Below are 14,652 nucleotides of genomic sequence, written 5' to 3'. Positions count from 1 at the left end.
CCCAAAAATGTGTCCAATTTGTCCACCGCAATATCGCAGTCCCAATAAAAATCTCAGATCGCTGCCATTACTAGTAAAAAAAATAATAATAATAATAAAAATTACATAGATCTATCCCCTGTTTTGTAGATGCTATAACTTGTGTGCAAACCAATCAATATTAGCTTATTGCAATTTTTGTTTACCAAAAATATGTAGAAGAATACATATCGGTCTAAACTGAGGAAATTTTTTTTTTTTTTAAATGTGGGATATTTATTATAGCAAAATATAAAAGATATTGTGTTTTTTTCAAAATTGTCTCTCTTCCTTTTTTCATAGCACAAAAAATAAAAACCACAGAAGTGATCAAATACCACCAAAAGAAAGCTCTATTTGTGGGGAAAAAAGGACATAAATTTTGTTTGGATACAGCGTTGCACGACCACGCAATTATCAGTTAAAGCGACGCAAAAAATGGCCTGGTCGTTGAGCAGTCAAATCTTCCGGGGCTGAAGTGGTTAAGGTACACCTTACTGCTACAGGGTGGCACCTCTTTTTTGTCACTGGTCCCCAAAAACTGTCAGTTAGTGCCAGAATGTCCCCGCTATAAATTGCTTATCGCTGCCATTACTAGTAAAAAAATATATATATATATATATATATACCCCATAGTTTGTAGATGCTATAACTTTTGCGCAAACCAATCAATATATATACGCATATTGAGATTTTTTTTTACCAAAAACATGTAGCAGAATACATATTGGCCTAAATTGATGAAGAAATTACATTTTTTTTTTTATTGGATATGTTTTATAGCTAAAAAAAAAAAAAAATAATAATTTTTTAAATTGTTGGTCTTTTTTTGTTTATAGCGCAAAAAAGCAAAACCGCAGAGGCACACAAATACCACCAAATAAAAACTATTTGTGGGAAAAAAAAAACATTAATTTTAATGAATTGCAATGCAATTGTTACGTAAAGTAAAGCAGTGCCGTATGGCAAAAAATGGCCTGGTCATGAAGGGGGTACATCTTCCAGAGGTAAAGTGGTTAATACATCTGGGATTCCATGCAAGCAGCAGATCTGGATGAAATTAAATCAAATGCTCTTAGTAACTATGTTTAGAATTTTTGTATGACTATTTAAGCCAGATTCTGCTGTGGTATAGCCACCTTAACCACTTAACGCTGGTGCCTCCCGCCAATTTAAGGGGTTTCTGATGCAGGGAGGCGAGGTTTTTGATTATGTAACTGCCGCGATTGTCTTTTTGTTAAGTGTACTCTCGGCACAGGTTTGTTTACATTTTGGTACGCAAATATGCAGCCTCTTAGCTTTAAGCCCTACCTGCCGAGAGCCTGCATATTTGCGTACTTTCTGTGCCAAACGGTTAATGCCCTGTTCACACGGTCAGAATTTCCAACGGAAAAAGTGCGATCGGATCATGTTGTCAGAAAATCTGATCGTGTGTGGGCTCCATCTGACTTTTTCTGTCTGAATTTCTGACACACAAAGTTTGAGAGCCAGATCTTAAATTTTCAGATAAAATCCGATCGTTTAAATTCCGATCGTGTGTGGACAATTCCGACAGACAAAGTGCCACGCATGCTCATAATAAATTACGAGACAAAAGCTATTGGCTAGTGACCCGTTCATAGTCCCGTTGTATGTGTTCTACATCATCGCATTCGAAATGATCGGATTTTCCGACAACTTTGTGTAACCGCGTGTACGCAAGAAAAGTTTGGGCCAAAATCCATCAGAAAAAATCAGACGGATTTTGGCATCGGAAAGTTCGACCGTGTGTACAGTTCATTAGAAGAAAAATTACGACTGGAGTTTGCCTCTCTATATGTACTCCATATTAGTCAAGAATCCATCATTCACTCACTTTGCACAGTAAATCTAATGCCGCGTACACACGTAGCGGACTATCCGACGGACTTAGTCTGGTAGACTTCCCACCAGACTGTCCGTCGGACTTTCCGAACGGGCTGCTTGCCCACACACGGCACTTTTTCAGCGGACTAATACGGCGTACTAAGTCTGCCGTACTATCCGCCCTACTTTTGAAATGAACGGACTCGCCCCCACACGCGGAGGAAAGTCTGTTCATTTCGAGCGCGTCTCCAGGTAGGCGGGGCCCACGAAGGAGACGTCGCTGGCCCCGCCACCTGGTATGGACTTAAAGGGGAACCCCAACGCCGAAAAAAATTGGCGTGGGGGTCCCCCCAGGTCCACATCAGACTCTTGTCCGAGCACGCTACCCGGCCGGCCAGGAAAGGGGGGGACGAGCGAGTGCCCCCCCTCCGAGCCGTACCAGGCCGCGTGCCCTCAACATGGGGGGGTGCCTTGGGGAAGGGGGGGCCAGCACGGCCCCCCCACTCCAAAGCACCTTGTCCCCATGTTGATGAGGACAAGGGCCTCTTCCCGACAACCCTGGCCGTTGGTTGTCGGGATCTGCGGGCGGGGGGCTTATCGGAATCTGGGAGCCCCCTTTAATAAGGGGGCCCCCGGATACCGGCCCCCCACCCTATGTGAATGAGTATGGGGTACAATGTACCCCTACTCATTCACCTGTAAAATAAAGTACAAAAAATACACAACACACAAGATAAAATAGTTTATTGCACAGCTCCGGGGGTCTTCCGTCTTCGGGGGGGTCTTCTCGCCGGACTCCTCCGCTATCTTCTTCTAGCTCTTTTGCTAGCGGATGAGCCCGGCTTTCTTCCTCGCCGCCGCCCTTCTTCTGACTTCGGGGGTCTTGTCCCCCTCTTCGGTTCTTCTGCCGGGCCACTGCGCCTTCTTGTAGCTCTTTTACAGGCGGTGGCCCGGTCGTCTGTCGCCGCTGTCGCCGCCGCCTTCTGTTCTTCTCTTTAGATGTTGCCTCGTCGGATCCTCCGCTCACAATGGCTCTGACCGGGCGCGCGGCGACTTATATAGGGACATCACCGGATGATGTCCCCAACCATTATGGTGTCACAGTCCCAACGGCCGGATTGTCCGCCGAAATGCGAGTCTGGCGGGAAGATTGGAGTGCAAAACTACTTTCTAAGTCCGCCGTACTTTCGGGTCAAAAAAGTATGCCGGAGGCTACACACGGGGGGATTGTCCGGCGGACTTCAGTTTGCCGGACTTTTCCACCCGATTGTTTGATCGTGTGTACGCGGCATTAGTGAAAGCTTATACACATAGTGTGTGTTTTTGTATATTGTAATTGCAAGGCCCTGCCATGTGAAATTAGGAAAGGGATATGGAAAGGACACAGGATTCTCAAACCAACAGTTTAATTGCCTGCAATGTGTGTATTGTGAGCAGAGAAAGCTGTGTTCTGCGTTGTCTCTGGGTTTTGTAATCCCAGCTGGTGGCCTGGATTTTGGAGGCTCTAAAGCAGGGATATGCAATTAGTGGAACTCCAGCTGCTGCAGAACTACAAGTCCCATGAGGCATAGCAAGACTCTGACAGCCACAAGCATGACACCCAGAGGCAGAGGCATGATGGGACTTGTAGTTTTGCAACAGCTGGAGGTCTGCTAATTGCATATCCCTGCTTTAAAGTGTCTTGGTGGAACGGAACCTTTGATCCGGTGTCTGTTTTTTTTCTAGACACCTGCAGGCTGTGCGAGTACACGTGTGCATGGCTGTTATAATCCAGGTCTGAGAGTAGCTTAGGGCAGTTGCAGTTTCTGCCATTTGGAGATACTATAGTATGTGTGTGAGGTGTGCTCCAGCCAAGAAAGGTCACCTACTGTGGAGACAAGACTCCATAGTGGAGAGATTCCCTTACCTACAGGACCGAGAAAGCTAAGGGCAACTAGAGAGTCCAGGAGGGAGATCTGTAGAGCTAAAAAGTGGGAGAGCCTGGGGTGGTAGAACCCTATCCAGAGTCCAAGAGTGGGCCTGTGCAGTGAGGTACTGCAAGCATAGGCTGAGTGAGCCTGAAGAGCCCATGGTCTGGGAGACCAGAGAGAGCAGCGGTGCTGCTGACAGAAGAGCCAGGTGTCTTGGCATTTTCTATTGATGCTGTTTATGAATAAAGCCACTGTGTGGGAAACCTTGCATTCTGAAGACTTTACTTTTTGTTTCAATAAAAGTGAGCTAATGTGCCCATAAACATAGTTCTGACCGACATGGACTCCCTTTCAAAGGTTCACCACCTCTGAGCCAACCAACCCCTATATCACTATATACAGTATATTTTACTTTCAAACCTCCACACAGACACGGTGAAATGATAATACCAGACAGTAACCTCCAGCAAAGGCTCCAGATAAATGACAGAAAACAGGTTAACTGCTGACATCCTAGTCTCCTCTGCATGGCCGCACATCCTGAATGGTCGAAATGATTCAGTGACCTAATAGTGGGGCATTCTCCGACCACTACGGATGTGAATTAGCCTTTCATTCATACCAGATGCACGCTACACATTGTTGGCATTCCAGAGTGATGCCATCTTCTGCATTAGGTTGTTGGACTAGAATCATATCAGACACGTTATAGAAACATTAATGTGCTCAGAAAGAAGGCTGTACTCCTTTCATGTTCATGACACCTGATGCTAACACCAAGCACAACCGCGTTATATATTTGCATATACCGTGGATAAAAAATGTCTACACACCCCTGTTAAAATGTCAGGTTTCTGTGATGTAAAAAAATTAGACAAAGCTAAATCATTTCAGAACTTTGGAGGGAAGTAAAAATAAAAAAATAAAATAATATGGTTGCATAAGTGTGCACACTCTTAACCACTTCAATACCAGGCACCGTCGGCTTTCAGCGCTGTCGCAATTTGAATGACAATTGTGCGGTCATACAAAACTGTACCCAATTTTTTTTTTTTACCGTTTTGTTCCCACAAATAGAGCTTTTTTTTGGTGGCATTTGATCAGCTCTGCGATATTAATTTTTTGCGCAACAAATAAAAAAACTACCAAAAAGTTTGAAAAAAAACAAGTTTTTCTTTGTTTTCTCCTTCAATGATATGGCTGCACTGATGATGGGCACTGATAGGTGGCAGTACTGGGCACTCATAGGTGGCACTGATGGGCACTCATAGGTGGCACTGATAGGTGGCACTGATGGGCATGGATGGCCACTGATAGGTGGCACTGATGACACTAATGGGTGGCACCAATGACACTGATGGGTGGCATTGCTGGGCATCACTGTTCTCTTTTAGTTCATACTGGTGCCAATCAGTGCCCATGTGGATGGCCATGGGGTACATATCTGGCCATCCACATGTTGCCCCCTTCCCTGGTGGTCCTAGTGGCATCCCTGGTGGTCCAGTGTGGTCATCCGAGGGGGGGCTGCGCTGATAAACAATCAGCGCAGACCCCCCCTGTGAGGAGAGCTGCTGATCGACTCTCCTCTACTCGCGTCTCTCAGACGCGAGTGAGGAAAAGCCGATCACCGGCTTTTCTTATTTTACATCGTGATCATCCATGATTGTACACGGCTGATCACGTGGTAAACAGCCTCTGCCAGAGGCTCTTTACCGAGAACGGTGTAGTGGTGTGTCAGACTGATACACCGCACCACCGATCGCCGCGATGCGTGCCCCCACGGGTGCATGGCGGCTGTTATCCTGAAGGACGTCACATGACGCCGAGTCAGGATAACTGAACCACCGCCCGGCCATCATTTTGCTATAGGACGGTAGGGAAGTGGTAAACGAATACTTTGTTGAAGTCCCTTTTGATTGTATTAGAGTACTCAGTCTTTTTGGGTATGAATCTATTAGCATGGCACATCATGACACTCCAAATCTGTCAGATTGCGAGGGCATCTCCTGTACACAGCCCTCTTTGGATCACCCCACAGATTTTCAATCTGGCTGGGCTGGGCCATTCCAAAACTTTAATCTTCTTCTGGTGAAGACATTCCTTTGTTGATTTGGATGTATGCTTTGGGCAGTGGCGGCTGGTGAAGTTTTAAGATGGGGGGGCGCTATACCACGCCCACCCTTTTGACCCATCCCACTTCTCATAAGCCCCACCCATTATAGAATCCACCAACTCCGTCCCCTGTAGTACATCATATACAAGGCTCTAAATTATACACAGGGCTCTATACTTCATATACCAGGCTCTACATTATAGACAGGGCTCTGTACATCATATACCAGGCTCTACATTATACACCAGGCTCTAATGACACATCAATATGTCTGACAGCCCAGCCACACTCCTCGTTCACCAGAGAAAAAAAAACAGGAAACACAAAAAAGGTGCTCGGGAAACAGCAATAGGCAGAGGTCACCGCAGACAATGAAGTACAAGAAAGCCTAATAAAATAAAACAAATACAGTCATCACATTTAGTGACTGCAATAATGCAATATCTTACATGTTTGCCTTTGGTGGTGGGATCAGAGGGATGGTGATAAACAGAGACAGAGGAATGGAGGTGGGGTGGGGAGTTGGATCAGTGGTGGGTGGGATGGGATCAGGGACAGAGGGATGGATCAGGGACAGAGGGGTGGTGGGATGGATCAGGGACAGGGGGATGGTGGGTGGGATGGATCATGGACAGAGGTATGGGTGGGTGGGATGGATCAGGGACAGAGGGATGGATCAGGGACAGAAGGATGGTGGGATGGATCAGGGACAGAGGGATGGGTGGGATGGATCGGGGACAGATGGATGGATGGGTGGGATGGATCAGGGACAGAAGGATGGTGGGATGGATCAGGGACAGAGAGATGTTGGGTAGGATGGATCAGGGACAGAGATATGGTTGGTGGGATGGATCAGGGACAGAGAGATGGTGGGTGGGATGGACCAGGGACAGAGAGATGGTAGGTGGGATGGATCAGGGACAGAAGGACGGTGGGATGGATCAGGGACAGAGAGATGGTGGGTGGGATGGATCAGGGACAGAAGGATGGTGGGATGGATTAGGGACAGAGAGATGGTGGGTGGGATGGATCAGGGACAGAGATATGGTTGGTGGGATGGATCAGGGACAGAGAGATGGTGGGTGGGATGGACCAGGGACAGAGAGATGGTAGGTGGGATGGATCAGGGACAGAAGGATGGTGGGATGGATCAGGGACAGAGAGATGGTAGGTGGGATGGATCAGGGACAGAAGAATGGTGGGTGGGATGGATCAGGGACAGAGAGATGGTGGGTGGGATGGATCAGGGACAGAAGGATGGTGGGTGGGTGGGATGGATCAGGGATCAGGGACAGAGAGCTGGTGGGTGGGATGAATCAGGGACAGAGGGATGGTGGGTGGGTGGGATGGATCAGGGATCAGGGACAGAGAGCTGGTGGGTGGGATGAATCAGGGACAGAGGGATGGTGGGTGGGTGGGTGGGATGGATCAGGGACAGAGAGATGGTGGGTGGGATGAATCAGGGACAGAGGGATGGTGGGTGGGATGAATCAGGGACAGAGGGATGGGTGGGTGGGGGGAGGCTTCATATGGGCTGTGTGTTTCACAAGAGCCTCCACTGACACTGCCAAACCGAGACACAGCAACACCAGTAGAGATAATAGAAGCACTGACGATCAGCACTTGATAAACTCACAGCCCCTGTGAAGCCTCCCCCTCCATCCATCCTGTAGAAATAAGGAGACCAGCCTTGTGTGATCCTCAGTGATTCTAATATTTCCACTGGTGTTGCTGTGTCTCGTTTGGCTGTCAGTGGAATCATTGAGCTCTGCCCCCCTCCTGTGGATTTCCAGCATCTACCTTGTTGTTGTTTCATAGCGGCAAGTGCAGGAGTTCACTCCTCCGCTCCTCTGCTCCTCCGCTCGGCGCATCGGCACACTGGTCTGACACAGGGGAAAACCGGAAGTGACAGACTAACTAGTCTGTCACTCAAAGCACATAGCATAGTAAACTTATGGGCGCCGAGCGGATGCAGATCGGCACTTTTCATTGCGCTACAAGGCGGGTTAAAACCCCGCAAATGAAGCGCCGCGTCTGCAATCTTGTGATTGCGTTGACGTGGCGCTTCACATAGTGCACTGTGTCCGGCACTCGTACACAGTGCACTTAAGGACTTTTTTTCATTAAAGGGCCATTTAAAAAAAAATATATATATTTTTTTTCAAATTTTTTTTTGTGTGACTGCCTGGAGGGGGGGGGGGGGGGGCGGCGCCCGGGCTCCCCCTATGGGCGGGCCGCCACTGGCTTTGGGTCATTGTCATGCTGAAAGATTAGGTTCCTCTTCATGTTCAGCTTTCTAGCAGAAGCCTGAAGGTTTTGCACCAATATTGACTGGTATTTGGAACTGTTCATAATTCCCTCTACGTTGACTAAGGCCCCTGTTCCAGCTGAAGAAAAACAGCCTCAAAGCATGATGCTGCCACCACCATGCTTCATGGTGGGATGATGTTCTTTTGGTGATGTGCGGTGTTGTTTTTGTGCCAAACATATCTTTTGGAATTAGGGCCAAAAAGTTCAACCTTTGTTTTATCAGACCATAACATATTTTCCCACATCCTTTTGGGAGACTTCAGATGTGTTTTTGCTAAATTTAGCTGGGCTTGGATATTTGTCTTCGTAAGAAAAGGCTTCCATCTTGCCACTCTACCCCATAGCCCAGACACATGAAGAATATGGGACATTGTTGTCACATGTACCACACAGCCAGTGCTTTCCAGATATTCCTGCAGCTCGTTTAATGTTGCTATAGGCCTCTTGGCAGCCTTCCTGACCAGTTTTCTTCTGGTCTTTTCATCAATTTTGGAGGGATGTCCTTTTCTTGGTAATATCACTGTTGTGCCATATTTTCTCCACTTGTTGATGACTGTCTTTACTGTGTTCCATGGTATATCTAATGCCTTGGAAATTCATTTTTACCCTTCTCCCTGCTGATACCTTGTAACAGTGAGATCCCTCGGATGCTTTGAAAGCGCTCTGTGGACTATGGCTTTTGAAAATGAGAAAATGTCAGGACAGACCTGCTAGAACAGCTGAACTTTATTTGGGGTTAACCACTTAAGGACCGCCGTATTGCCATTGTACGTCATTACAATGGCACAGGCAGGCACAAGCACGTACATGTACGTGCCTGCCTTCCAGCGGGTGGGGGGTCCGATCGGACCCCCTCCCACTGGATACGGCGGTCCGGTTCACTGCAGGAGCGATCTGTGATGAGGGGATGGCCGTTGGTTTCTGGCCACCCCCTCTGGATCGCTCCTGGCCAATGACGAGCTTTCTCCCACTGCGTATTGTATACACAGGAAGGAGGAAGTGATGTCATTCTCCTCGGGGCGGTCTTTTTGACCGGACTACGAGGAGAAGACACAAAGTAAGTGCACCAAAACACTACACTGACACATAGGTACACACAGGTACACAATAATGGTTTTAACCCACTGATTGCCCCTAGTTAACCCTTTCACCCCCTTTTGCCAGTGTCACTAAGCGATCATTTTTCTGATCGCTGCATTAGTGTCGCTAGGTAGCTAGTTATTTTTTTAGGTTCACCGCCAGGTTTTTATAGCACTAGGTACTCCGATATACTACCCAATAATGGTTTTAGCCCCCTGATTGCCCCTAGTTAACCCTTTCACCCCCTTTTGCCAGTGTCACTAAGCGATCATTTTTCTGATCGCTGCATTAGTTTCGCTATTGTCGCTAGGTAGCTAGTCATTTTTTTAGGTTCACCGCCAGGTTTTTATAGCGCTAGGTACCCCGATATACTACCCAATAATGGTTTTAACCCCCTGATTGCCCCTAGTTAACCCTTTCACCCCCTTTTGCCAGTGTCACTAAGCGATCATTTTTCTGATCGCTGCATTAGTGTCGCTAGTGTCGCTAGGTAGCTAGTTATTTTTTTAGGTTCACCGCCAGGTTTTTATAGCGCTAGGTACCCCCATATACTACCCAATAATGGTTTTAACCCCCTGATTGCCCCTAGTTAACCCTTTCACCAGCGATCACAGTATAAGTGTCACTGGTGACGCTGGTTAGCCAGTTAGTTATTTAGGTTCCCCGTCAGGTTTTTATATAGCGCCAGGGACCCCCATATACTACCTAATAAAAAAATTTGAACCCCCTGATTGCCCCTAGTTAACCCTTTCACCAGTGATCACCGTATAAGTGTTACGGGTGACTCTGGTTAGTTTGCTTTTTATAGCATCAGGGCACCCACCATTTATTACCCAATAAAGGTTTAACCCCCTGATCACCCGGCGGGTGATATCAATTAGGTTTTAGGGTCAGGGTCTGCGTCGCCCCAGGCAGCGCTAGGTTAGTGCCAGTACCGCTAACACCCACGCGCAAAGCATACACCTCCCGTAGTGGTAAAGAATCTGAACAGATCAATATCTGATCTGATCAGATCTATACTAGCGTCCCCAGCAGTTAAGGGTTCCAAAAAAAACGCATTGTTAGCGGGATCAGCCTAGATACCTGCTGGCACCTGCGTTTTGCCCCTCTGCCCAGCCCACCCAAGTGCAGTATCGATCAATCACTGTCACTTACAAAACACTAAACACATAACTGCAGCGATCGCAGAGTCAGGCCTGATCCCTGCGATCGCTAAGTTTTTTTTGGTAGCATTTTATATTTAAATCCGGAAGGCAGTGCTTGGTTTTCGGGGTCCCGTACGTGGCTAGGCTCCCAAAAAGTCTCCTACATGTGGTATCCCCGTACTCGGGAGAAGCAGCAGAATTTATTTTGGGGTGTAATTTGACGTATGCCCATAGCATGTGTGAGCAATATATCATTTAGTGACAACTTTGTGCAAAAAAATAATAATTTTAAATTCCTGTAACTTGTGGCAAAATATAAAATATTTCATGGACTCAACATGCCTCTCAGTAAATATCTTGGGGTGTCTACTTTCCAAAATGGGGTCATTTGGGGGGTTTTCTGCTATTTTGGCATTTTATGGCCTTCGAAACTGTGATAGGTAGTGAGGAGTGAAATCAAAAATTTGCACCCTTAGAAACCCTGAAGGCAGTGATTGGTTTTCGGGGTGCCGTACGCGGCTAGACTCCCAAAAAGTCCCACATATGTGGTATCCTCGTACTCAGGAGAAGCAGCAGAATATATTTTGGGGTGCAATTCCACATATAACTATGGCATGTGTGAGCAATATATCATTTAGTGACAACTTTTTGTAAACTTTTTTTTTTTTTGTCATTATTCAATCACTTGGGACAAAAAAAAAATACTCAATGGGCTCAACATGCCTCTCCACAACTTCCTTGGGGTGTCTTCTTTCCAAAATGGGGTCATTTGGGGGGGTTTTGTGTTATTTTGGCATTTTATGGCCTTCGAAACTGTGATAGGTAGTGAGGAGTGAAATCAAAAATTTGCACCCTTAGAAATCCTGAAGGCAGTGATTGGTTTTCGGGGTGCCGTACGCAGCTAGACTCCCAAAAAGTCCCACATATGTTGTATCCCTGTACTCAGGAGAAGCAGCAGAATATATTTTGGGGTGCAATTCCACATATAACTATGGCATGTGTGAGCAATATATCATTTAGTGACAACTTTTTGTAAACTTTTTTTTTTTTTTGTGTCATTATTCAATCACTTGGGACAAAAAAAAAATATTCAATGGGCTCAATGTGCCTCTCCACAACTTCCTTTGGGTGTTTACTTTCCAAAATGGGGTCATTTGGGGGGGTTTGTACTGCCCTGCCATTTTAGCACCTCAAGAAATAAGATAGGCAGTCGTAAATTAAAAGCTGTGTAAATTCCAGAAAATGTACTCTAGTTTGTAGACGCTATAACTTTTGCGCAAACCAATAAATATACGCTTATTGACATTTTTTTTACTAAAGACATGTGGCTGAATAAATTTTGCCCTAAATGTATGACTAAAATTGAGTTTATTCGATTTTTCTTATAACAAAAAGTAGAAAATATCATTTTTTCTCAAAATTTTCGGTCTTTTTCCATTTATATCGCAAAAAATAAAAATCGCAGAGGCAATCAAATACCATCAAAAGAAAGCTCTATTTGTGGGAAGAAAAGGACGTAAATTTAGTTTGGGTGCAATATTGCATGACCGTGCAATTACCAGTTAAAGCAGCGCAGTGCAAAATTGTAAAAAGACCTCTGGTCCTTAGGGTGTTTATTGGTCCGGGGCTGAAGTGGTTAATCAGAGGCACTTTAAATGATGGCAGGTGTGTACTGACTCCTATTTAACATGAATTTGAATGTGATTGAATTCTGAACACAGCTACACCCCCAGTTGTAAGAGGGTGTGCACACTTACGCAACCACATTTTTTTTTTTTTTTTTTACCTTCTCCCCCCCCACAGTTTGTTTCTCAATTGAGTTGTACAGTTTATAGGTCACATTAAAGGGGGAAAAGTTCTGAAATTATTTATCTTTGTCTCATTTTTTTACATAAAAAAAACATGACATTTTAACAGGGGCGTGTAGACTTTTTATATCCACTGTAGTATGGAGAAGGAGGGGTCCTAAAAGGCATCTGCTGTAATGAATTTTCATTTATGTTTAGAATTATAAATATTTTGTAACTAAAATTTGGTATGAGTAGCTCAGAATTTATTCTGTACGCTATGGTACATTTTCTATAGATAACAAGCCTCCCAGCCATCCTGGATTCCATGGGACTGTCCTGGGATTTCAACAAAATTCGGATGTCCTGCTGATCTATGCTGTCCTTCATTCTGGCTGAATGTCACTACATATCACGTGGGTGGCCATTGCAGGTCTCATATAGTGTCTGCGAGCAGTACCCACTGTGTGGGACCAGCAAACTGTCACATGTAGTACAAGTACAGGCTGACTTCCATGCTAGCCACTAATCAACATTTTGCACCAGTGCTGAGCAGCCAATCAGCGTTTCTTGTAGAGCTTCTGAAGGCCAGTGTCAGGTAGGATAAAGCCGCGTACACACGTAGCCATCTGTCCGACGTACTTAGTCTGGTGGACGTCCGCCAAACTGTCCGTCTGAATTTTCGAACGGGCTACTTGCCCACACACGGCACTTTTTCAGTGGACTAATACGGCGTACTAAGTCCGCCGTACCCTATGTGAATGAGTATGGGGTACAATGTACCCCTACCCATTCACCTGTAAAATAAAAGTACAAAAAAAACACAACACACGAGATAAAATACTTTATTGCACAGCTCCGGGGGTCTTCCGTCTTCGGGGGTCTTCTCGCCGGACTCCTCCGCTATCTTCTTGTAGCTCTTTTGCTAGCGGAGGAGTTCCGGCTTTCTTCCTCGCCGCCGCCCTCTTCTCCCGACTTCGGGGGTCTTGTCCCCCTCTTCGGTTCTTCTGCCGGGCCACCGCGCCTTCTTATAGCTCTTTTAAAGGCGGTGGCCCGGTCTTCTGTCGCCGCTGCCGCCTTCCGTTCTTCTTCTTCTTCTCCTTCTTCTCCTGGAGATGTTGACTCGACGCTCTCTCCGGCCACAATGCCAGGGACGCGCTGCACGGCCACTTATATAGGGACAAGGGGCGGGGTCACATGGCTTTATGTCACATGGGTTGGTCACATGAGTTGATGTTACATGGGTTGGTGTCACATGGTGACCCCGCCCCCTTACGATGTCACAGTCCCATGTGACATCAACCCATGTGACCAACCCATGTGACATAAAGCCATGTGAGCCTTGTCCCTATATAAGTGGCCACGCAGCGCGTCCCTGGCATTGTGGCCGGAGAGAGCGTCGAGTCAACAACTCCAGGAGAAGAAGGAGAAGAAGAAGAAGAAGAACAGAAGGCGGCAGCGGCGACAGAAGACCGAAGACAGAAGACCCACCGCCTGTAAAAGAGCTATAAGAAGGCGCGGTGGCCCGGCAGAAGAACCAAAGAGGGGGACAAGACCCCCGAAGTCGGGAGAAGAGGGCGGCGGCGAGGAAGAAAGCCGGACTCCTCCGCTAGCAAAAGAGCTACAAGAAGATAGCGGAGGAGTCCGGCGAGAAGACCCCCGAAGACAGAAGACCCCCGGAGCTGTGCAATAAAGTATTTTATCTCGTGTGTTGTGTTTTTTTTTGTACTTTTATTTTACAGGTGAATGGGTAGGGGTACATTGTACCCCATACTCATTCACATAGGGTGGGGGGCCGGTATCCGGGGGCCCCCTTATTAAAGGGGGCTCCCGGATTCCGATAAGCCCCCCGCCTGCAGACCCCGACAACCAACGGCCAGGGTTGTCGGGAAGAGGCCCTTGTCCTCATCAACATGGGGACAAGGTGCTTTGGGGTGGGGGGGGCCGCGCGCCCCCCCTTCCCCAAGGCACACCCCATGTTGAGGGCATGCGGCCTGGTACGGCTAAGGAGGGGGGGGGCGCTCGCTCGCCCCCCTTTCCTGGCCGGCCGGGTAGTGTGCTCGGACAAGGGTCTGTTGTGGACTTGGGGGGGACCCCACGCCGATTTTTTTCGGCGTTGGGGTTCCCCTTTAAGTCCATACCAGGCGGCGGGGCCAGCGACGTCTCCTTCGCGGGCCCCGCCTACCTGGAGACCCGCTCGAAATGAGCGGACTTTTCTCCGGGCGGGAAAAGTCCGCTCATTTCAAAAGTACGGCGGACTGGCACACACACGGCCGGATTGTCCGCCGAAATGCGAGTACGGCGGGCAGATTGTTGTGCAAACCGAAATTCTAAGTCTGCTGTACTGTCGGGTCAAAAAAGTATGCCGGAGGCTACACACGGGGGGGATTGTTTGGCGGACTTGAGTTTGCCGGACTTTTCCACCGGGTTGTTTGATCGTGTGT

Source organism: Lithobates pipiens, unplaced genomic scaffold, assembly GCF_037356315.1.
Source record: "Lithobates pipiens isolate NorthernLeopardFrog02 unplaced genomic scaffold, aLitPip1_a1.2 Scaffold_16, whole genome shotgun sequence".
Taxonomy (NCBI): domain Eukaryota; kingdom Metazoa; phylum Chordata; class Amphibia; order Anura; family Ranidae; genus Lithobates; species Lithobates pipiens.
Note: the sequence above shows the minus strand (reverse complement) of the source record.